Source organism: Anneissia japonica, unplaced genomic scaffold (genome assembly GCF_011630105.1).
Source record: "Anneissia japonica isolate Jap-2015-1 unplaced genomic scaffold, ASM1163010v1 scaffold2834_len698180_cov181, whole genome shotgun sequence".
In the NCBI taxonomy this organism is placed as follows: domain Eukaryota; kingdom Metazoa; phylum Echinodermata; class Crinoidea; order Comatulida; family Comatulidae; genus Anneissia; species Anneissia japonica.
The window spans coordinates 550,740-556,497 of NW_022704877.1; the positions used below are offsets into that span (position 1 = coordinate 550,740).

Here is a 5,758-nt window from a genome sequence, read left to right on the forward strand (position 1 = left end):
ATAGGCCTGCTTTAATAGCTGAAAAAGATGTGTATAAGAGACAGTTTGGAACTCAGTGCACCTAAGTTCTCCATTATTTGGAAAATCTATAATACCACTTTATAACAAACGAACGACAATTGTAATATAAGATCTTAAACAACCACTTAATAAACATGTCCCTACAACTCTTCAGAAGATAGCACAATAGTAGCTATGCGGGCCTTTTATACTTGGTGCCATTGATATTATGCCCCTACATCGGGCTGTACAGATGTACAACACAACGTTCACTCGACTCTCAAAGAATCGACAGTGCAAACAAACCTTGGAAACGTACAAGAGTGAAAGTAGCTAGAATCTTTCTGTTTAGAATAGCCAGTGGTTAGCCGAAGGCGGCAGATATTTGTTTTTTTAAGTATCTTTACTATATCGTGCTTGAAACGAGCACATATTCTGCTAATAATATTGTCAATTGGAGGGGCAGTTGGCAAGTACTTTCGCATCTACTGCTGCAACGCGAATACGGTTTTGCAAAACGTATTTTATTTGGTAGGAATTATAATATTATTAGAAAACATGTCTATGGTAAAATTACACACGGTTGTGTTTTCATCGTAATTTTTTAAAACATACACGTGTCTTGTGTACAAAACATGCCGAGAATGAAAGTGTGTTTGGTCTGTTGAAGATCTGTAGGCCCTAGCTCAATAACCAACAGTATGGCCGGCGGAATCAAGGGGCACGGGCCCCCCACTTCTTGGCAGAAAATATATGATGTTTATGCAGATTTTGGTATGATCGGAAAGAAATACTATAGTGGGCCCCCATTTTGAAAAACGTTCCGCCGGCCCTGAACAACCTCCCGTCAGCTACGAAGCTGAGGATTACGCGGCATTCCCACTTAAAAGCAATCGAGTTTGCTGTACGTTTTACGTTAGGAACTTCTCGAACCCGCTGCTGCAACAGGTGTTTTATGCTATGAGTAATTCCATTAGCCTGCCACAAACTTAAACTTAACCTCAGAGAACTTATATCTTGCGAAGAAATCTGCGCGCCAATGTTTTTTTCTATATTCTCCTCATGATACTTACATGCGACAGTTGTGCGCACGGTTTAATTCTTTAACATTGATCAACACCACGATTAGATCAAAGGGTTACGTAAGTTCGAATTTTAATCAATTTGGAAATTCGGATCGAATATGATTTTTATGTTATGTTTTAAGTTCACGATGTCCCGCTGGTGGCTTTATTTCGTCAAGATATTAAGCCCCAGGCGAACAATTTCGGGCAGTAATTGAGTCTTATTGGAAGAACATGGACTATTATGAAGAGAAAATATTTACAATGATAACCTTAACAACTGCGACAATGTCCAGTGTTGCAGCCGCAGCGTGGTGACCAATCGCGGCAGCTTGTTAGCCAGCTTCCTGTTAAGTTTGAAATATTTCTGGGACTTTCTACTACATAATATTACATAGATAAACGTTTTAAATTTACACTAGAGAGTGAGCTGACAGATACGTGGATATCTAATTGCTTGCATTGTAGGCTATTAAGCTATTAGTAAATTTCAATACCGAACATTAGAACGAAAAATATTTTTTTCTTCGAATAACGTATATTATGCCAATGCAGGACCTACATTTCATCTTGTATCCCGTGGCAAAATGTACGGTACTAATACCTGTATTAATTATCTTTGCATCAAGTTGTAAATTCGCTGGTACAGTAATCGATTTAAAGGCAAGCTCAGGGGAACACATTTTTGATAGGCCGATGTTGTACACTGGAGGGGTGTTTGAAGAAATAGTCGGAAACGGCTATATGATAACGTATTTTCGAATGTTTAAAAACTGGTGAAAAGGGGTGTTGCGCCCATTTTTAAAGGATTTTCGTAGTAAAATGACGAACATCGGTGAGAAGTGAAATGTTTTATTCTGTGTTTTATACAATATCTGACCCTTTAAAAAAACAAATATAATAATAACGTGTCATAAATAACAAAATATTCAAATTAATTATAAAAACATATAGGGCCAATGTAAATATATAAAAATAAAATACAAACTTGGCATAACACCAGCCATTTGGACATATCTGGGAGATACGTTCTAAACTAACAATTGCCAAATTTTAAAACCTACACATTTAACTGCAGCTGTAATCGTTATTTTTATATGCATATTCAGCTAGGCCTAGAGAAAATAAGTGAATACAAACAAGGCAATCGATTGCACTCGAAACAATAGGCTAAGGGGCTTCTATGCAAATTCAAACACTTCTAGTAAGTGCTTGAATGACTATGTTTACCTACAAGGGGCCTACGTACGTCCCTAACACCTACAGTCCATATCCAACACTTATTCTGGTCACAAGTCCTAAGTAACCACGTTTAAAAAAAAAGAAACATACACTACCTTAATATTAATTATGGATCAAATATGTTCGTATCAGTCCGTGTTAGGTTATTTAGTCCAGTTGTAGTTCAAATAGCTATATGAATGTGTCCGTTTGCTGGTTGGACAACTGGGTGGACCAAATCCGACAGATGACGTGAGCGAGGCGGCACACAGTGGCTCACTGAACACAACTGGTCTATGCGCGATTTTATATACACATGTTAAGACTGACCTCGGTTCAATAGCTTATAGAGGTCACACAAGCAGAGCGAAGTATGTGCAGCGTGGGTCAGTGACCGATGCGATTGCCTATTCCTTCCAATGATACGTCGATACACCGATTCCAATAGAATACTGAAGCGTGTCGAACTATTGTCGCTAATCCATAAATCAGTACCTACAAAAAAAAAAGAAAAAAAAAAGCAGAAGTCAAAAATCAAACATGGTTAGACCATTGAGTCAGACCTTGGTCCAATCAAAATCGCAATTTCTAACTCGTATTTAAAGTGCAGCAATGTTGGCTCCTCCTAAACCCAGGGTAGTAGAAGTGATACCTGACATTTCTACGCATGTTATGTTTGCTGTCTCTTATACATATGTATATAATATATATATATGTATATATAATATATATATTATATATAGGCCTATAATATATGTATATAATATACGGTATATAATATGATATATAATGTATATGTAATATATATGCCTTTATATAATGGGGGAAGGGACCCCAGTACAGCACACGGAATAATGCAATATACTAATTGAAATGTAACAAGAGAGGACTATATTAAATTAGTTTATTGATAAAATTGTTAGAAAATATATATTTTCTTTAGCCTGCGGGAAAGTTTATTAACATCTACCGTTATAATAAAGAGCCTTTTGAGAAGTAAACTATTCCCTAAAGGATTGTAGTCACCGGCAGAATAGCTACGCTGACAAATTGCACAACAACATTAATCATTTGTACATTTGACGAAATACCCACTCTGAAACAAATCCTTATCGTGTCAGATAGGAAACGACTAATTAGTTGATTTTTTTTCCTGGGGATAATTTTGAGAACTTCGATAAATTTGTCCTAATTTTTTTGTCGACATTTCAGCTACATTAGAGTACACTGAATAAATCATAGTTCAGTTTCGCTTCCCACGGGTTATCAACAGAGATTTGTACAGTACCAACAGTCAATGAGCCCGAGGCGATGCTCAAACCAGTAGCGAATGTGATGTCACGGAAATATTATTACGAGTATGGGCATAGATTTCTGTGACGTCATCTTGGCTAAGCAATTTTCTCAGAGGATGTTGAATGGAGATCGTGTCAGATTAAATTATGTATTACTCCGCATTCTGAGATCACCTGAATCACTGAATAAGGAGTTCAGCGAGGAAATGATGTGCTGATATTGTTAGACCCACAATGTTACAGGCTGCACTGTGGCCTTTTGACCGATTGTAGGCCCACAGTTTACGTTATAGGCCTGCTTTAATAGCTGAAGACTCCATGAGCAATGTAACCTAATAATAACTTTTAAAAATGAAATGCTCTAGCCCCTATTTGTATATTTTCATGAGTTATTATATATAACTGAAAATTAGAAGAAAAACATTATCGTCAATTAACAACGTTTAAATAAACCCATTTCAACCTGTCTTTGTATGCCCCATCTTTATATTTCTAGTAGCAAAATAAGGGATTGTTCGTAGTTAGAATATTTATAACCTCTTGTATTTTATCTGTGACTTACTGAAAGTTGAAGACTGGTTAATTTAAATGAGTAATTTATATATATTTTTTTGTTTAGATTTCTGGGTTTTTTTTGGTTTTTTTTGGCAGTATCTCTTTTAAAAAGGTTAGCTCTACGGTAAATAGAAATAAGGCCACAGTGGATAAAAAGTATAAATTAGTCTAGAGTCAGGCCTATTAAAAAAAGCGTATGAAGCACTGTAAACTGTAAATTTTGTTAAAATTCATTCTATTATATACATGTAATGAAAAGTTGTTTTTACACAGTCTGTAACAAAATCGAAACGATCTACCATAGTTTTTTTCCATCGTCATCATAAGTTGCGCCCTCAGTCAACATATAGTCAAATATCAATAATTTATTGGTTAGGTGGAACAAGTGTTTTAAACGTAACAAATAAATTCATTTTATAATTATTTATTTTTAAAAATTTATTTAAAAATAATAATAAACATTATTTTTAACACACAAAAAAAACACCCTGTTAAGCCGGGCACTGACTGCGTCGTACGACCGTCCGCCGACGAACCCATCTCCGCCCCCTGTGAGCACTAGGTGACACAGCGTCGTCTGCTGATTGTGTGTGATGAATGTCTGAACTAATTGTTGAAAACGATCCTCTGCACGCTCGTTGTGGCACTGCGTTCTCCATAAAATCGCCTAGGCCGACGACCGTCAGTGAGTAACCGGGGGTATTCTTTGTATAACTCTTTTGAAAAATTACGTTTAAAACAAAAACGAGTTTCTAGGCCTAAAAAACATTCAGAAAAACTATGGACGTAAGTTAAGTTGTTTGGGTTCATTGACATTATGTACACTAGTCATTAGCCACAACCACTCGTCCACTTGAATCTCTGAAGCAGGATTTTGATAATCATAGACGAACCAAGTTTAGATTAAAACCCCCTAAACCTCTGAAATCGATAAAACGGCCGATGAGGAAGTATATAAAATAAAAGCAAAAACAACGTACAGTAGTTGCTATAGAAAATAGTAAATACGTTATGGACCACTGCCATTTTAATTAAAGGTCTCCACCCCTCCCCACCCCCCACCACCCCCCCCCCACCAACCACACAAACAAAATTTTGGAGTTTGAGGTTTTCATGGTCTTGATCAGCTTTGGTCTTTAATTAGAAAAAGTATTCTTATAAAAATCAGACGTTATAAAAACGTTTTCATAAGTGGATAAAGAAGTCTGAAAACAAGCCCAGTTCATAGACTGGATGCGTGCCTGACTGTAACTATTTGAGAGGCCTACATACGGAACGGATCCTACACGCATAAAGAAGTGTGTTTCAGTGGCGTATTTAGAACACATACGCCCCCGCTCCACCAAATTAAAAAACTCGCTTCACCGCCACCCCGTCGGCCCCATTCAAAATGTTCGAAGCAAAAAAAAAATACGCTCATGCAGGTAAAAGTCACCTCACATCACCTTATTTTTGCGAGTTAGCTCTTCCTTCCCTTAATCATCGAGTCCCCACCTCCCCCACCCCAATTACTATCGTAGATCCCACCAGTTCCCCCATTTCAAGGCTCGTAGATATACGTCATTGGTGTTGTGATAAACTTAATGCTGATACAATGTATGAAAAGTCTGCAGCTCCTGTGGA

At 37.0% G+C, this 5,758-nt stretch overlaps 1 protein-coding gene across 1 annotated transcript in view; it reads right to left on the reverse strand.

Moving 5' to 3' along the window:
• Positions 1–2,672, reverse strand: part of LOC117104798 (1,25-dihydroxyvitamin D(3) 24-hydroxylase, mitochondrial-like) — a 15,537-nt gene extending 12,865 nt beyond the window's left edge. Inside the window, exon 1 of the mRNA XM_033245645.1 lies at positions 2,402–2,672. The gene's annotated coding sequence lies outside the window, so the exon portion shown is untranslated. The remainder of the gene's footprint in view (positions 1–2,401) is intronic.
• Between the last annotated feature and the right edge of the window lie 3,086 nt (positions 2,673–5,758).